This window comes from Hemiscyllium ocellatum, chromosome 16 (genome assembly GCF_020745735.1).
Source record: "Hemiscyllium ocellatum isolate sHemOce1 chromosome 16, sHemOce1.pat.X.cur, whole genome shotgun sequence".
NCBI lineage: Eukaryota > Metazoa > Chordata > Chondrichthyes > Orectolobiformes > Hemiscylliidae > Hemiscyllium > Hemiscyllium ocellatum.
In genome coordinates, this window is record NC_083416.1 from 17229550 (window position 1) to 17249397 (window position 19848).

At 43.1% G+C, this 19848-nt stretch overlaps 1 protein-coding gene across 1 annotated transcript in view; it reads right to left on the reverse strand.

Moving 5' to 3' along the window:
* The window catches only part of LOC132823541 (ran-binding protein 17-like), a 955175-nt gene that overhangs the window by 776495 nt on the left and 158832 nt on the right, over positions 1 to 19848 (reverse strand). The window lies entirely within an intron of this gene.

The following is a 19848-nucleotide window of genomic DNA, read 5'->3' on the forward strand; positions in this document are numbered from 1 at the left end:
TCAGGAGGTGAACTACTTGCCGCAGCATTCCTAGCCTCTGAACTGTGCCTGTAGCTACTGTATTTATGTAGTGAGCCCAGTTGAGTTTCTGGTCAATGATAATCCCAGCATGTTGATAGTCAGGGATTCAATGATGGCAACACCACTGAATGTCAAAGAGCCATAGTTAGACTGGTGATGGGCATTTGGGTGGCATGAATGTTACTTGCCACTTATCGGCCCAACCCTGGATGCTGTCTAGATCATCTTCATCTTCCGCCTAGGAACCCTCCAACCACACGGGATGAATGTAGATTTCTCCAGCTTCCTCATTTCCCCTCCCCCCACCTTATCTCAGTCCCAACCCACGGATTCAGCACCACCCTCTTGACCTGCAATCTTCTTCCTGACCTCTCCGCCCCCACTCCGGCCTATCACCCTCACCTCCTTCCACCCATCATATTCCCAGCGCCCTTCCCCCAAATTCCCCCCTGCCCCCATTAACTTTTATCTCAGCCCGCTTGGCACACCAGCCTCATTCCTGAAGAAGGGCTTATGCCCAAAACGTCGATTCTCCTGCTCCTCGGATGCTGCCTGGCCTGCTGTGCTTTTCCAGCACCACACTTTTCAACTCTGGTATCCAGCATCTGCAGTCCTCACTTTCTCCTACTGTCTAGATCATCTTGCATTTGAACATGGACTGCTTGAGTATCCAAGGAGTTTTGAGTTGTTTTGTACATTGTGTAATCATTGGAAAACAACCTCACTTCTGACCTTACGGTGGAGGGAGGAAGATCATTGAGGAAGCAGCTGATGATGTCTGGGCCCAGTACACTACCCTCAGGAGCTCCTAAAGAGATGACCTGTAGCTGAAATGACTGACCTCCAAGATTCATGACCATCTTCCCATATGTCAGGAATGACTCCAACCAGCAGAGTTTGCCCCCTGATAACCAGACATTCAAGTTTTGCTCGGGTTTTTTGATGCCACACTCAGGTGAATGCAGCTTTCATGTCAAGAGCTGTCACTCTCAGGAGAAAGTGAGGACTGCAGATGATGAAAATCAGAGCTGAAAATGTGTTCCTGGAAAAGCACAGCAGGTCAGGCAGCATCCAAGGAGCAGGAGAATCGACGTCGATTTTCCTGCTCCTTGAATGCTGCCTGACCTGCTGCGCTTTTCCAGCAACACATGTTCAGGCTGTCACTCTCACCTCACCTCAGGAATTCAGCTCTCTTATCCATGTTTGAACCAAGGCTGTTATGAGGTAAGAGTAAAAAATGAGGTCTGCAGATGCTGGAGATCACAGCTGAAAATGTGTTGCTGGTCAAAGCACAGCAGGCCAGGCAGCATCTCAGGAATAGAGAATTCGACGTTTCGAGCATAAGCCCTTCATCAGAATTCCTGATGAAGGACTTATGCTCGAAACGTCGAATTCTCTATTCCTGAGATGCTGCTGGCCTGCTGTGCTTTGACCAGCAACACATTTTCAGCTGTTATGAGGTAAGAGCTGAGTGGCCCTGGCAAAAACCAAAGTGGGGTCATTGAGAAAGTCATTGCTGAGCAAGTGCTATTTGATATCACTGTCAATGACACCTTCCATCACTTTTCTGATGCTTGGGAGGAGACTGATGGGGCAGTAATTGATTGGGTTGGATTTGTCCTGCTTTTTATGTGCAGGACATATCTGGGCAATTTTCCACATTGTTGGGTTGATGATCGTGTTCTAACTGTACTAGAATAGCATGGCTAGGGGAGCAACAAGCTCAGGAACCAAAATTTTCATTACTACGATGTTGTCAGGACTTGTAGCCTTTAAAGTATCCAGTGTCTCCAACTGTTTCTTGATATCATATACAGTGAATCTAATTGGCTGAAGACTGCTACCTGTAATGCTGGGGACCACTGGAGGTGGTCAAGATGGATTATCCACATAGCACTTCTGGCTGAAGATTGCTGTGAAAGCTTCAGCCTCATCTTTTGCATTGATGTACTGGGCTTTTCCATCATTGGGGATGAAGATATTTGTGGAGCTTTCTCCAGTGAGTTGTTTAATCGTCCACCACCACTCCTGACTGGATGACTGCAGAGCTTAAATCTGATCCGTTAATTGTGGGATCACTTAGCTCTTTTTATCACTTGCTGCTTCTGTTGTTTGGCATGCAAGAAATTCTGTTGGTATCTTCAGGAGGTTGACACCTCATTTTTAGGTATGCCTGAAGCTACTCCTGGCATGCCCTCCTGCACTCTCCACTGAACTGGGGTTAATCCCCTGGCTTGATGGTAACGGTTGAATGGAGGATATGCCCGGCCATGAGGTTACAGATTGTGTTGGAGTACAATTCTGCTGATGATGATCCACAGCATTTAATAGATACCCAGTTCTGATTTGCTAAATCTGTTTGAAGTCTGTCCCATTTAGCACAGTGAAAGTGCCACACAACACAATGGAAGTTATTCCCAATGTCAAGGAGGGATTTTGTCTCCACAGGGACTGTGCAGTGATCGCTCTTACTGATACTATCATGGACAGATATCAATCTGCCAGCTGCAGATGCAAGAATGAGGTCAATTATGTTTATCCCTCTTGTTCGTTCTCTCACTCCCTGACGAAGACCCCATCTATCAGCTATGCTCTTTAGAACCTGACCAGCTTGGTCAGTATTACTGCGGCCGAGCCACTCTTGGTGGTCGACATTGAAATTCTTCACCCACAGTACTTTTTGTGCCCTTGCCATCCTCAGTGCTTCCTTGAAGCGCTGTTCAACTGATTCAGCAGCTGAGGGAGCACAATACATGTTAATCACAGGAGATTTCCTTGCTCATATTTTACTGAAGGCATGATACTTTGAGGTCCAAAGTCAATGCTGAGGACAACCAGGGCCACCCCTCCTGACTGTGCCACCACCTCTGCTGGGTGTGTTGTGTTGAAGGGACATTGCCAAGATTTGCATCATCCACCATCTTTGGATTTACATTTCCCAAATCCATATTCAGATGATTCATTTTAACAAGATACAACAGTGCCAATATTAATCCCTGGAGAACTCTTACTTCTAGTCAAAAGGAAATTAGTGTGCTTACCATTAACCAAATACAATCACACCTCATCGTTTCCAAACTAAGTGACATAATGATGACTGGAGGGGTAAACCTTGGCAGATTTTTCCCATTACTAACATGTCAGCATTGAAGTTAACAGAAACATTACTAACACTCCTTATCAGCCAAGAATGGGAGTAGGTTTTAAAACATAAACAATCCATAACAAAGATGGGTGCAGCATCTTAAAATTTACAACTGTGGGACAATTTGAATGAAAACATGGCCCTTTATTTAAATTTTTGTGTCATGGTAGGACATAATAATGGAAAAGAGGTGAAAGGCTAATATTTTAGCATCAAAAATTCTGTTGAAGCTATTAAAATATTTTTATATGATTAATTCATCTGTGTACACAAGTCAGAGGAATGAACTAGGAAAGCTTTACTGGTCATGGCTCTAAGCCATGGTTAGTCTTCAACATTTCATTTGATGAACTCTTGCAGATGTGCTTAATTCAATTATGTTCAACTCAATAATTACCAACGATTTCTGACATCACTCTGGAAACTGGAAATTTCTGTTCTGACAATTCTATTAAATGCTGATAATGTTTCACTAACTGTCAACAATGACCAAAGAGCCAGCCCAGAACCTAACGATCTATGAATTTGAGATTACTGACTTTAAAAGAAAATACAGACTGAGCTATTGATACTTTAAAACAACTTTACTGACCTTTATCAGTGATATAAATAGATGTTAGCTTAAATGCTGTACAGTATAGTTTACACTGAATAGAGCAAACAGACTTTTTGGAAGTTGAGCAGATGCTGCAACCATCTTTGAATTCCCAGTCACAAATAAGGGGATTCTGTTTAAGCAACAGAACTGAGTTCAGCAATGTCAAGTGAAGAAACAAAAATCATACAGTAATGTTATAAATCATAATGCTTCATTGGCATGCCATTCAACTCCATTAATAGATCAAACCCATCATTAGATCAACCTCCAGTCCTGAGATCTCACAGCCCAGTCCCAGAAAGTCATGGCCCAAAGCCTGGAAATCACAGTCTAACACCAGAAATCACAGTTTAGCACTGTGTGATTACAGCCAGATATTAAGAGATAACAGTTCAGCACTGGAAGACAACATGACAATAATATAAGATTACAGACCTCAGTCCACTGTTGGGACGCACAGCCTAGCACTGGAAACAACAGCAAAATTAAAAGGAGCACTGCTGTTTATACAGATAATTAATGCAATATACAAGGATCTTAGCTCCAGGGAAGTAGAATCTGCATGGATAGAGCTTAGATACACCAAAGGGCAGAAACTAATAGTGGAGTTCATATATATGTCCCCAAACTGTAGTTTTAATTTTGGAAAAGGCATTAAAAGGAAATCAGAAGTGCAAGCAATACAGGTACTGATTAAATAATGGGGAAGTGAGGTCTGCAGATGAAGGGCTTATGCCCGAAACGTCAAATTTCCTGTTCCTTGGATGCTGCCTGACCTGCTGCGCTTTTCCAGCAACACATTTTCAGCTCTGATGAAATAATGGGCAACTTCAATCTGCATATAGATTGGACAAATCAAATAAGTAACAAATCTGTCAAGGACAAAATTCTTAAGTGTGTACAGGATGTTTTTCTGGATCAATATGCTGAGGAACCAATGAGACTGATAATCGAAGTTCATGTGCTATCAGAAAGAATTACCATAATAAGGTCATTAAGGTGGAGAGTACTGGAGTTGATTCTGAGTCTAGGGTCCTGCATCGAAATAAAGGAAACTGCGACGGTATGTGGCACCAGCTGGGTATGATAAATTGGAGAACATTATTTAAAGGCACGGACAGGCAATGACTGATCAAAAGATCAATAGCCGACATTTAAAGAGCACATGGAGAAACTGCAGGGATTGTTCTTTCCTACTGGCACAAAAATAAAATGGGAAAGGTGACCAGACCATGGCTAACAAATGAAATTAGGAATAGTATTAGATCCAAGGAAGCAGAATAAAAATTGGCCAGAAAATGCACCAAAGCCAAGAAGTAGAGTGAATTTAAACTTCAGCAAACCAAGACAAAAGGTTCAGAGGGGAAAATAGAATAAGAGAATGAACTTGCAGGTAAAACAGAAACTAATTGTAAAATTAGTGAAGTGAAAAAGCATAGTGAAGACAAATATAGGTCCCTTACAGTCAGAAAAAGGGGAAGATGAAATGGGGAAGAGAGAGATGGCAGACCAACTAAATACATTTTTGTGAAGACGGGACCAAAATGAGGGTACAAATAGCATCCCCAAAATGTTGAAGAACACAGTCTAGTCAGAGAAAAGATCTGAAGGAAATTGGTGTTGGGGAAATTGAAAGATCCGCATAGCCCAATAAACCCCCTCAAATACTGGTTTTCAAGGTCAGTATCTATAGATTCTGGAACAGCTCCTATGGATTGGAAGGTAGCTAACATAACACCGCTATTCAAAAAAGGAAGAGACAAAATGGAATTATAGACTAGTTAACCTATCATTTGCGTTGAGGAAAATGCTCAAGTCCATTATAAAAGATTTAATAGCACAGCGCCTGAAAAACAGCTAACAGGATGGGACAGACTCAGTATGGATTTGTGAAAAGGAAATCATGTTTGATAAATCTACTGTACATTTTTGGGAATGTCACTCATACAGTTGATAAGGGGGTCCCCATTGATGTGGTCTACTTAGAAAGTCAGAAGGCTTTCAACAAGGTCCTTTTTAAGAGATTACCTTGCAAAACGAAATTGCATGGGATTGGGTGTAATGTACTGACTTCACTAGAGAACTGGTTGGCAGACAAGGGAAAAAAGAGAATAGGAATAAATGGGTCTTTTCTGAGTGGCAGCTACTGATTAGTAGGTTACAGCAAAGGTCAGTGTTTGGATCTCTGCTATTCATAATATATATTCACTATTTGGATGAGGGGATTAAAAGTAATATTTCAAAATTCACAGACAACACAAAACTGAGTGGGAGAGTGAATTCTGAAGAGGATGCAAAGATCCTTCAGTGTGATATGGACAAGTTGGGTGAGTTGGCAAATGTATGAAATGAAGAATATGGGGATAAATTTGAGGTTATTCACTTTGTAAGCAAAAGCAGAAAGGTAGATTATTACCTGAATGACAATTGTTTTGGAAAGGAGGAGATACAAGGAGGGGCCCAGGAGGAGGTACAATGAGGCCTGGATGTTCTTATACACCAGTTGCTGAAAGTAAGCATGCAAGAGCAGCAAATGGTGAAGACAACAAATGATATATTGGCATTCATAATGGGAGGAATCTAGTACAGAAGCAGGAATTTGCTGCAATTGTTCAGGCCATTGGAGACCCTATGGTAGTTGTGTACAGTTTTAGTCTCCTTAGCTGAGGAAGGATGCTTTGGCGATGGAGGAAATGCAACAAATGATTATCATACCAATTCCTGGAATGGCAGAATGAAGAGAGCAGGTAAGGGCTGTTTGGCAATGGCTGCTTGAAGGATCGGTGACGTTTGTTTAACGGTTTAAACTTGAAAGTTTTTTTTAAAAAGCGCAGAGCGGACCCGGAAGCTGGTGTAGCGCAAGCTTACCTAGGTAAGTTGTTTTTTTTTCCCTATAAAGGCACGCAAGAGAGCAACCCGAGGCACTACAAAGGTAGAGCCTCCCACCCGCCCTCCTCCTCTAACCTAATAATAAGACCCGTTGTGGTAAGAAGGTAAGCGCTGCATTTTGCTTATTCTCGTGTTTAGACCTAGTTTTTTTTTTCAAGGTTACTTTTAGAGGGATGGCAGTGAAGGCAGTGCAATGTTCCTCTTGCAACATGTTTGAGGTGAGGGATGCCATGGTCGTCCCTGCTGATTACACTTGGAGGAAGTGCACCCATCTCCAGCTCCTCCAAGTTAGGGAACTGGAGCTGGAGTTGGATGAACTTAGGATCATTCGGGAGGCAGAGGGGGTCATAGATCGGAGCTTTAGGGAAGTAGTAACTCCAAAGATGGCAGACAGATGGGTGACAGTGAGAGGGACTGGGAGGAAGCAGCCATTGCAGACACCCCCTGCGGCCGTTCCCCTCAAGAACAAGTCTACCGTTTTGGATACTTGTGGGGGGGGGGAACGACTTACCAGGGGGAAGCAATGGGGTTCAGGCCTCTGGCACGGAGCCTATCCCCGTTGCTCAGAAGGGAAGGGTGGAGAAGAGCAGAGCAACAGTTATTGGAGACTCGATAGTTCGGGGCACAGATAGGCGGTTTTGTGGGGGTAAGAGAGACTCACGATTGGTACGTTGCCTCCCAGGTGCAAGGGTACGTGATGTCTCTGATCGTGTTTTCCGGGTCCTTAAGGGGGAGGGGGAGCAGCCCGAAGTCGTGGTCCACATTGGCACCAAAGACAAAGGTAGGAAGAGGGATGAGGATGTTAGGCAGGCTTTCAGGGAGCTAGGTTGGAAGCTAGAGTTAGAACAAACAGAGTTGTTGTCTCTGGTTTGTTACCCGTGCCACGTGATAGAGAGTCGAGGAATAGGGAGAGAGAGCAGTTAAATGCATGGTACAGGAATGGTGCAGGAGGGAGGGATTCCAGTTTCTGGATAACTGGGGTTCTTTCTGGGGAAGGTAGGACCTCTATAAACAGGATGGTCTACACCTGAACATGAGGGGCACCAGTATCCTTGGGGGGAGGTTTGCGAGTGTTCTTTCGGGGGGTTTAAACTAATTCCGCAGGGGCATGGGAACCTAGACTGTAGCTTTAGGGTGCAGGCCCTGGAGTGTAGGGAGGTTAGGAACATGGCATCAATCTCGAAGGAGGATGCCTGTAAACAGGAAGGTGGCTTGAAGTGTGTATACTTCAATGCGAGAAGTATACGAAATAAGGTAGGTGAACTTACAGCGTGGTTTAGTACCTGGGAGTTCGATGTTGTGGCTATTACAGAGACATGGGTAGAACAGGGACAGGATTGGTTGTTGCAAGTTCCAGGGTTTAAATGTTTTAGTAGGGTCAGAGGTGGGGGTAAAAGAGGGGGAGGTGTGGCCTTGCTTGTCAAAGATAGTATTACAGCAGTGGAAAGGACGACGGATGAAGACTCGCCATCTGAGGTAGTTTGGGCTGAGCTTAGAAATAGGAAAGGTGAGGTCACCCTGTTAGGAGTTTTCTATAGGCCTCCTAATAGTCCTAGAGATGTAGAAGAAAGGATTGCGAGGATGATTCAGGAGAAGAGTGAAAGTAATAGGGTGGTTGTTATGGGGGACTTTAACTTTCCAGATATTGACTGGGGAAGCTATAGCTCGAGTACGTTAGATGGGTCGGTGTTTGTCCAATGTGTGCAGGAGGGTTTCCTGACACAATATGTAGACAGGCCAACAAGAGGTGAGGCCATACTGGATTTGGTTCTGGGTAATGAACCAGAATTGGAGGTAGGTGAGCACTTTGGGGACAGTGACCACAATTCGGTGATTTTTACTTTAGTGATGGAGAGGGATAAGTGTGCACAACAGGGCAAGAGTTATAGCTGGGGGCAGGGAAATTATGATGCAGTGAGGCATGACTTAAGATGTGTGGCTTGGAAAAGTAGGTTTCAAGGAAAGGGTGCAATCGATATGTGGAGCTTGTTCAAGGAGCAACTATTGAGTGTCCTTGATAAGTATGTACCTGTCAGGCAGGGAGGAAAGGGTCGTGTGAGGGAGCCGTGGTTTAATAAGGAATTGGAATCCCGTGTTAAAGGGAAGAGGGCGGCCTATGTAAAGATGAGGCGTGAAGGTTCGATTGGGGCGATTGAGAGTTATAAGGTAGCCAGGAAGGATCTAAAGAGAGAGCTAAGAGCAGCAAGGAGGGGACATGAAAAGTCCTTGGTTGGTAAGATTAGGGAAAACCCAAAGGCTTTCTAAAGGTATGTCAGGAATAAAAGAATGACTAGGGTAGGAATAGGTCCAGTCAAGGATAGAAGTGCGAAGTTGCGTGTGGAGGCTGAAGAAATTGGGGAGACACTGAATGAATACTTTTCGTCAGTATTTACTCAGGAACAGGACATTGTTGCGGATGTGAAGATTGAGTCACACTTAATTAGAATGGATGGCTTTGAGATATGTAGGGAAGAGGTGTTGGAAATTCTGGAAAGGGTGAATATTGATAAGTCCCCTGGGCCTGTTGGCATTTATCCTAGGATTCTCTGGGAAGCAAGGGAGGAGATTGCAGAGCCATTGGCCTTGACTTTAATGCCCTCGTTGTCTACAGGAATAGTGCCAGAAGACTGGAGGATAGCAAATGTGGTTCCCTTGTTCAAGAAGGGGAGTAGGGATAACCTTAGTAACTATCGGCCGGTGAGTCTTACCTCTGTTGTGGGCAAAGTCTTAGAGAGAATTGTAAGGGATAGGATTTATGAACATCTGGATAGGAATGATATGATCAAGGATAGTCAGCATGGTTTTGTGAAGGGCAGGTCGTGCCTCACAAACCTTATTGAATTCTTTGAGAAGGTAACTAAGGAGGTGGACGAGGGTAAAGCAGTAGATGTGGTGTATATGGATTTTAGTAAGGCATTTGATAAGGTTCCCCATGGTAGGCTACTGCAAAAAATACGGAGATATGGCATTGAGGGTGAGTTGGAGGTTTGGATTAGGAATTGGCTGGCTGGAAGAAGACAGAGGGTAGTAGTTGATGGTAAAGGTTCATCTTGGAGTGCAGTTACCAGCGGTGTTCTGCAAGGATCTGTTTTGGGACCATTGCTGTTTGTCATTTTTATAAATGACCTGGAGGAGGGGCTAGAAGATTGGGTGAGCAAGTTTGCGGATGATACGAAAGTCGGTGGAGTTGTTGACAGTGAGGAAGGATGTGGCAGGTTACAGCGGGATATAGATAAGCTGCAGAGCTGGGCAGAAAGGTGGCAAATGGAGTTCAGTGTAGCTAAGTGTGAAGTGATCCACTTTGGTAAGATTAACAAGAAGATGGGGTACTGGGCTAATGGTCGGATACTTGGGTAGTGTGGATGAGCAGAGGGATCTTGGTGTCCATGTACACAGATCTCTGCAAGTTGCCACCCAGGTAAATAGTGCTGTGAAGAAAGCATATGGCGGACTGGCTTTTATTGGTAGAGGAATTGAGTTCCGGAATCCTGAGGTCATGTTGCAGTTGTATAGGACTCTGGTGCGGCCGCATCTGGAGTATTGTGTGCAGTTATGGTCGCCATACTATAGGAAGGATGTGGAGGCACTGGAACGGGTGCAAAGGAGGTTTACCAGGATGTTGCCTGGTATGGTAGGACGATCGTATGAGGAAAGGCTGATACTTTTGGGGCTGTTTTCATTGGAGAAAAGAAGGTTTAGGGGTGACTTGATAGAGGTGTACAAGATGATTGGGGGTTTAGATAGGGTTGACAATGAGAACCTTTTTCCACGTATGGAGTCAGCTATTACGAGGGGGCATAGCTTTAAATTAAGGGGTGGTAGGTGTAGGACTGATGTTAGGGGTAGATTCTTTACTCAGCGAGTTGTGAGTTCATGGAATGCCCTGCCAGTAACAGTGGTGGACTCTCCCTCTTTATGGGCATTTAAACGGGCATTGGATAGGCATATGGAGGAAAGTGGGCTAGTGTAGGTTAGGTGGGCTTGGATCGGCGCAACATCGAGGGCCGAAGGGCCTGTCCTGCGCTGTATCTTTCTATGTTCTATGGATCAGTTAGCACATTATTCAGTGAAGTTTAAAACAATGAAGAGGGGGGGATCCAAGATGGCGGCGACCCAGCAAGACTGAGTCCACAGTGCTCTACCCAAAACTTGGGAAAAGTGGGCTATCCACCCCCACCACACTCACTAAACCATTTATAATAGTTGTTAACCTTAAATAGTTACCTATTAGTACATTTAAATAGTCTAATACTAGCTGGAAAATGAGTAAAGGGAAGGGGACAGGCGGCTCTAAGAAAGCAGGGACCCCTCCCCCACCCTCTCCCTCTTCAGCTGCAACAAAGGTGTCTTCAGCTACTTCAGGAGATTTACCAATGAAGATGAGCTTTGAGGAGATGTTTGCCAGGTGGGAGGCGAAGATTGATGCTTTTATCAATGAGTCTCGGCAGAGCAGAGAAGCACTATCAGCCGAGCTGCAGAAGCAGGGCAGAGACATTCAGGAATTGGAGTACCGAGTCAGAGAGGTGGAGTCGAAGGCCGCAGCCTCAGAGACTGGGATAAAATCAACAGCCGACCACATCCGTTTTCTCGAGAATCGAGTCCAGAACCTAGAAAACCACATTGATGACCTCGAAAATCGATGTCGTAGAAAAAATATTCGGTTGTTGGGCCTGCCCGAGCAGGAAGAGGGAGGTCAGCTGACAGTATTCTTAGAGCATTGGCTGCCACAACTTTTAAATCTGCATACTGGATCAGGCCAGGTAAGGGTAGAATGGGCCTACCGGGTCGCAGTACGTGGACCCGGTTCAACCCAGCGCCCACGCCCGGTCCTGTTCCAGCTGCAGAGCTATAGGGAGAGGCAGATGCTCCTGGAAGCCTCAAGAAATCTGGGAAAAGATCCCCAAGCTATGACCCACAAAGGATCCAGGATCATGCTGTTCCAGGACTTCTCCCCAGCTTTGGTCCGAAAGAGGAAGGCATTCGATGAGGCGAAGAAGCGTTTAAGGGACTTAAATATCCAGTACTCCTTACGATATCCAGCGAAGCTACGCCTTAGCCACGAAGGATCCATATATAACTTCGGATCACCGGAGAAGGCTAAGGAATTCTTGGACTCTCTTAAATAAACTGTAAGAGATTGTGGACGCTGGTCTGCCTTTCCCATTATTTTGGTTTACATCCCTTCATCTTTTCTTATCTTTCCCCCTATGTGTGTATGTATATATATATATGTTGGGGCGTTTGGTTAATGTTGATGGGGAGAGGTGGTTACCTTATTCTATTTTACTTCTGTTTTTAGGAGCGGGGTTGTTTTTCTTTCCCCTGTTATTTTGTGGTATTATATTTAAGTATTACATGTTGAGATTGTAATCTTATAGTTATATATGGTATTAATATTCCCAAATATATTTAGATGTTGTTGTGGGTGGGGGTGGGGTGTTCACTGTTAACTCTAGCTTTATATTATATTTGAATTCTCATTTTATTGAGGAACACCTGGGTCAAGGGTGGGGCACTGGTTGGAAGAGGGTAAGATGGACTGTGGGAGAGGAAGTGACGCTCCCTGGAAACAAGGGAGAAAATCTCCAGTTCGGAATGTTTTATATTTTTTATACTTAGAAAGAGTTTTTTGTTATATTGTTTTGAGTGTATCAGAGAGTCTTTACTTTTGTAAATCTTGTATGCTCCATGCTCGGGATGTTCTAGATAGGGTTTCCCCTCCCGAGGGGTCTCAGATCTGTCCAGATGATTATGGCTGAACAGTCGGTTAAGTGGTGCACCTGGAATGTCAGGGGGAGTAATTCGCCAGTTAAAAGGAAGAAAATATTATCAAATCTTAAGAAGGAGAGAGTTGATATAGCTCTCCTACAGGAGACACACCTGTCGGATAAAGAACACTTAAAATTACGACAGGGCGGATTTGATCAGGCCTTTTTTTCCTCTTTTAATTCAAAAAGCAGGGGAGTCGTTATCCTTGTCCGGAAGAACTTCCCTTTGAAAATTCTAAATCAGATAAAAGACGAATCTGGACGATATATTTTGATTAAAGCCCTCATAAATGGAGAGGAATATGGGATCTTAAATGTATACTGCCCCCCGGCACACCCCTTTAAATTCATAACGGAAGCTTTTTCAAAACTGATGGCCTTTGGTGCCCGTCATACAATTATAGGGGGAGACTTTAATTGTATTATGGATCCGGAAATAGACAGGATTCCCAAGAGTGCCGCTGGAGTATCTCCCAGATCTAGACAACTGGCGGACCTGAATAAAGAATTAGGATTGGTAGATGTATGGAGATGTCTCCATCCACAGGGTAGAGATTTTTCTTTCTACTCTAATCCACATAAATGTCACACAAGAATTGATATGTTTTTTGCCCCATCGATTTTTCTAAACTCTATAGCAACCTGTAAAATAGGTACTATAGCAATCTCTGACCATGCCGCTGTATACATGGAAACTAAGGTAAAGAACAATGGGACATCTGCTCGGCATTGGCGTATGGACCCCTTCCTGATAAAAGATAGCAAATTTTTAAAGTACTTCTCCCAAGAACTTAAAACTTTTTTAGAAATTAATACTGGTACGGCTAGCAATCCGTCAATGATGTGGGAGACCATCAAAGCTTATGCACGAGGTTTGATCATCTCCTATTCAGCGACCCAGAGGAAAATGAACGGAGAGCAACAGCGTCTGCTCGAAGCTCGCCTAAAAGCAGCCGAAACAGCATACGCTGATAGACCTTCTATCACAAAATTGCAGAGGATTACAGCTCTTAGGACAGCTTTAAACACCGCGCTTACTCAAATGGCTAAAAGGGAAATATTATTTGCGAAACAAAGATTATATGAATATGGCGACAAACCGGGTAGATACTTAGCATTTCTTGCAAAGAAAAAGAAAGCCCCTCAAACTATTCTGACCATCAAGGAAAGTACAGGTACCCTGACTCATGATCATAAAAAGATCAATGCGACCTTTAAAGAATTTTATTCTGAACTTTATAGATCGCAGGATTGTGAAGATAGGATTAGGAGGATGCAGTCATTTTTTAAAAATTTGACCTTCCCGGGCCTGACTCCGGAACAGGTGTCGGCCCTAAATACCCCTTTAACAGTTCAAGAAATACTTGAGGCAATTAGGCAACTTCAGAGCGGAAAAGCACCGGGCCCGGATGGTTTTCAAGCTGAATTCTATAAAGAATTTACAGGAATATTGGTTGACCCACTTATGGATATGTATAATTTTGCGCATAGTCAGGTCTGTCTCCCGCCCACGCTGAAAGAAGCAAATATTTCTCTTATCCTCAAAAAAGGAAAAGACCCAGAAGATTGTGCATCTTACAGACCAATATCCTTACTAAATGTAGACTTTAAAATTCTCTCAAAAATGTTAGCACTAAGACTAGAAAGGGTACTGCCATATATTATAAAGGAGGACCAGACGGGATTTATTAAGGGCCGCAGATCATCCAATAATATCAGAAGGGTCTTGAATATGATCCAAGCCTGTCATCAGGGAAAGATACCAGGAGTAGTAATTTCATTGGATGCGGAAAAGGCATTTGATAGGGTTGAATGGTCATATTTATTTTACACATTGGAAAGGTTTGGCGTTGGACTGGTGTTTACCAAATGGGTTTCAACATTGTATAATGACCCTAAAGCAGCTGTTATTACTAATGGGTTAAGATCGGATGGCTTCAGTGTGGGTAGGGGCTGCCGTCAAGGATGTCCTCTCTCACCATTGTTGTTTACACTGATAATCGAACCATTAGCAGAAGCCATCCGGACTGATCCTAATATAACGGCCCCGAGGATTGGTACAGGTAAACACAAAATTACCCTCTATGCAGGTGACGTTCTCTTATTTCTCAGTAATCCTTTAATGTCAGTGCCTCGTCTAATTCAAGTTATTAATACATTTAGTGCATTCTCAGGCTATAAAATTAATTTTTCAAAATCGGAAGCCATGCCAATGGGTGGTCTGGCTATGATACCCCACTTAATGGACGGATCCCCTTTTCCCTTCCGTTGGTCCCTGGAGGGCTTCTTATATTTAGGTATTTTTATCACGCCAGTATTTGATCAGCTGTATAGGGCTAATTTTGTACAATTAATGGAAAGGATAAGGCAGGACCTCCAGCGATGGAGAGACCTTCCGATTTCCTGGCTAGGGAGAATAGCATTAATTAAAATGAATGTTCTGCCCCGTCTCTTATATCCTATGAGAATGCTCCCGCTGATGCTGCCAAGGCTAGCCCTACGTAAATTATATGGCTGGTTGGGCTCCTTTATTTGGAACCATAGACGGCCCCTTATTAAGCTGAAGAAGCTACAGCTTCCACAGGCAAGGGGAGGACTGGACTTCCCAGACTTTAGGAAATATCAGTTAAGCTCCCTACTAAGTTACATAGCTGATTGGGTTTCATCTGATCCACAATCAATTTGGCTGGATATCGAAGCCTCCCAAGTAAAATACCCACTTATTAACCTTTTATTTTCAGATAAGAGGAAAATCATTACAGACCACTGTAAAAATCCCATAATATTAAACACAATTAAGGCCTGGAATATAATGCGGCAAAATGAGGGTAACTCACATAAAACATCCCCCCCATGCACCAATAGTAGGCGCATGGGGATTCCAACCGGGGATTACAGATGCCACCTTTAAACTCTGGAGATCCAGGGGCATCTCATGCTTAGGGGACCTATTTAAAGATGGGATCCTGATGTCCTTTGAGCAGCTGCGTCTGAAATTCGGAATACCTAATGGGGATCTCTTTCGATACTTCCAAGTTCGAGATTATATACAGAGGAAGACTACATTAATAGATAGTCTTTATAAATCAGACAGAGAACGTAATGTCTTACGACCAGCGGGGGCATCCTCCGTTAGTATTATATACCATTTGCTACATGATGGAGTCTCAGGAGACATGGATGACCTGCTTAAAACATGGGAGCAGGACTTGGGGCTAGAAATCTCTGAGGATATGTGGAATGACATTTGGGAAAATGCTAGAAGAATTGCTATCTGTAACAGAACTCAGGCTATCCAACTAAAGATACTTCATAGGGCCCATATAGCTCCGGCTCGACTGGCAAAATTTAAGGCAGGAGCATCTCCAATGTGTCCCAAATGCAAAATAGAGGTGGGTACTCTTGTACATTGTCTGTGGACTTGTCAGAAAATCCGCAGATACTGGACTAAAGTGGCAAATACCCTGACAGAAATTTTAGGAACGGAAATTAGGGTGGAACCTGTATCTCTCCTTTTGGGCTTTTCGAACCTCTCATCTCTGGATATGCATGGGAAGAGACTATTTTCTATTCTCTCTTTCTGTGCAAGGAAAAATATTTTGGTGAACTGGGTGGCTGAGGGCCCCCCTGGACTTTCAAATTGGCACAGATTAATTATGGAATATATCCCCCTTGACTTCCTCACAAATATGGTGCACCGAAAGACTGAATTATTTTATAAAATATGGCAGCCCTTTTTGAATTATAGAAATGCAGATATTTCGGCTATCCTAACAAGGGCTTTTATTTAGTGAAGATTTCAGACCGGGCTGCTCCGGGGCCCCTTGGGAGAGGAATCCTGCGCGAATACGGGTTTTATTATATTTGATGTTTATACATTCCGAGCATGTAAGAGACTTAGGTACACACTCTGGTTAGTTATAGGTTAGATTAGTAGAAAGTTGAGTTTTTCTTTCCTTTCTTTTTTCGTTTCTTTTTTTTCTTTTTTTGTTTTCTTTCTTTCTCTTTTCTTTGTTAAATTATGACTATTGTATATATGATTTAATTGTACATCAATGTTTGTATTTGAGAGTTGAAACTTATAAAATGCAACAGGATTAGACAGGATAAATGCAACAAAGATTGTGGATGACTGGAGAAACCAGAACCAGGGGTTATAGTTTAAGGATGCAGGGTAGGCCATTTAGTACTAATGAGAGGAAAAACATCTTCACCCAGAGGACAATGAGTGTGTGAAATTCTCTCCCACAGAATGCAGATGAAGCCGAAACATGGAAAGCTATTCAAGAATGCGACAGATATAGTTCCTAAAGCTATAGGGGTCAAAGGCTATGAGGAGAAAACAGGAAGACAGCACTGAGTTGGATGATCAGCTACAAACATACTGAATAGCACAGCAGGCTCGAAGGGCTGAATTATTTTCTGGTTGCAATTTTCTATGTTCCTCTCAAGGTGTGGAAATTTCTTCTCATCTCAGTTTTGACTACCTTTTGCCAACCCTGAAAATGCTACGCTAAAAGCCTGCATCTAACTGTATTTCCATCCAAACTAAAGCCTGACATGCTATGGCTGGCAAAGGTTGGACTTTCTTCACAAGAATCACAGATTCTAAGAGGATATATGAAACATGATCTTTTATTTTGCAGAACATTTGTCAGTTAGAGTATTTGTTTTTCTTTTAGTGATCTCTTAAAATACCACATCTACAGAGTTTATTGCCCATTTGTGATTTGTGAAATGTGTTTGTGAGAGACTACAGGAACATCATTCAAGTCTGGATTGTACCTTAGTTCTTAACCAACTTTTTCAAAACTTTTAGGAATATGTTTTATTGAGAATAAATTGATTATTTTTCAATTTGTTGAAGTCTGATGAAACAGTCTTCTATTCTTAATAGTAGTATACAAGGGAAGCAATTCAGTATTTTAGTAATTGCACATTTAAACCAAAGGTACGATGGCTGTGGTAATGGAGCTAGATTACCAGTATATTCCCCTCATCAGAATCAGAACAAGAGAATTAAAAGGAGACTGAAATAGAGGTGTTCCACCACCAAACGCATATTCTCCTCCAACAACATTCGAAAGAAACCGTTCCCTCTGCAAAACCTATGTTCAATCCTCCATAACCCAGCTCAATATCCTATAGCACCTTTCCATTCAAGGATAGAGGTGCAAGTACCAGCCCTTTTACCACCTCCTTCAGCACCTTTTAACACTCAAACACTCCTTCCAGGTTCAGCCAACTACATTCACTGCTCAACTGCAATCTTCTCTACACAGTAGAGACAATATTTAGAATGGGTGACACATCATTCAGCCCACAAACATGACCCCAACCTTCCTGTTTCTGCACATCTTAATTCACTTCTTTGCTCTCATGTTTGCCTTTCTATCCTCAATCTGCTGCAACATTCCAGAACCCATATTCACATTGCTGACTTTTGCAGTGTCTGGGTGAAACTCAATGCAAGCTTGGGGAACAATAATTTGTCCTTGTATTAAGTATTTCACAGTTTCTTGGACTCGTACAATGAACTACCTCCTCCATTAGAATCATAGTGATCTAAAGCACAGAAAAAGGCCTTCGGCCCATCATGCCCACGTCACTCAAAAATCAACCACCTAAACATTTTGATGTCACTTTTCAGCACTTGGCCCATAGTATTGTATGTCTTGGCATCGCAAACATAAAAATGGATGTAGGTTTGCTCACAGTGCTTGAAGGTTCGTTTTCAGACATTTTGTCACAATACTAGGTAACATCTTCAGTGAGCCTCCGGACGATGCACTAGTGGTCTAGCCCACTTTCTATTTATTTGTTTGGGTTTCCTTGGGTTGGTGATGTTATTTCCTGTTTGTTTTTTATCATGGGATGGTAAATGGGACCCAAGTCAATGTGTTTGTTGATAGAATTCCATTGGAATGCCAGGCTTCTAGGAATTCTCATGCATGTCTCTGATGGGTTTGTCCGAGGATGGATATATTGGACCAGATCTTCCTCATCTGTATGTATGGATACTAGTGAGTGTTAAATGCCATGAGGGATTCGCCTCCATCACCCTCACAGCAATGAGTTCTAGATTCCCAACAGCTTCTGGGTGAAAAAGGTTTTCGTACACCTCCTTTGATCCTTCTTATCATAAATCTATGCCTTCAGCCAAATCTATTAATTCCACATTATATCAAGAAACAGTTTGGAGACACGGGATACTGCAAGAACTATGGGCCTTGACAAAATTTCTACAATAATACTGAAAACCTGTGTTCTAAGACTTGCTGCTTCCCTAGCCAAGCTCTTCCAGTACAGCGACAACACTGGCATCTATCTGATAATGTGGAAATTTGTGCAGGTAACTATACAAAAAAACAAAGGACAAACTCAACTGAGGCAAACACCGATCCATCAGTTTACTCTCAATCGTCAGTAAAGTGATGGAAGGTGTTATCAACAGTGATATCAAACAGCCCCTGCTCAGCAACAACATGCTCAGTGATGCCCAATTTGGATTTTGCTAGTACCACTCAACTCCTGACCACATCACAACCTTGGACAAAAGATCTTATTTCCAGAGATGAAACAAAAGGGACAGCCTTGACATCAAAGCTGCATTTGTGTGGCATGAAGAAGCCTTAATAGTCTGAGATCAATAGGAAGATGGAGAAACTCTGCACTGGTTCGTGTCATACCTGGCACACAGGAGGATGGTTGTGATTGTTGGAGGTCAGTCATCTCAGCTTCAGGACATCGCTGCAGGTATTCCGCAGGGTAGCGCCCAAGGCCTGCTGTTGCTTCATCACTGACCTTCCCTCCATCATAAGGTCAGAAATGGGAATGCTTACCAATGATTACACAAAGCTCAATATTATTTGCCACTCCTCAGATACTGAAGCATTTCATATTCAAATGAATCAAGACCAAGACAATATCAAAGCACAGGCTGAAAAGTGGTATGTAACATTCATGGCAAGCAATGATCATTACCAAAAGAGACAAGCTAATCATTGACCCTTGATATTAAATGGCGTTACCACCATCAACAATCTGGGGCAAGCACTGACCAGAAACTGAACTGGTCTCGCCATATAAAGAGTCATTACAAGGGCAGATCAGAGGCTGGGCATTCTGCAACAAGTAATGTACATTCTAACTCCCCAAAGCCTATCTAATGATCTACAAGGCACAAATCAAGAGTGTGATGGAATACTCCTGGATTGCCTGGAAGAGTGTAGCTCCAACAACTTTCAAGAAACTGGACATCATCCAAGACAAAGCCACCAGCTTAAATGGTGCCATATCCATAAACATCCACTCCCTACACTCTCCTGCAGCAGTGTGCACCACCTATAAGATACACTGCAGAAAATCAGCAAAGATACTGAGACAGCACCTTCCAAACCCATGACTGATTCCAACTAGAAGGACAA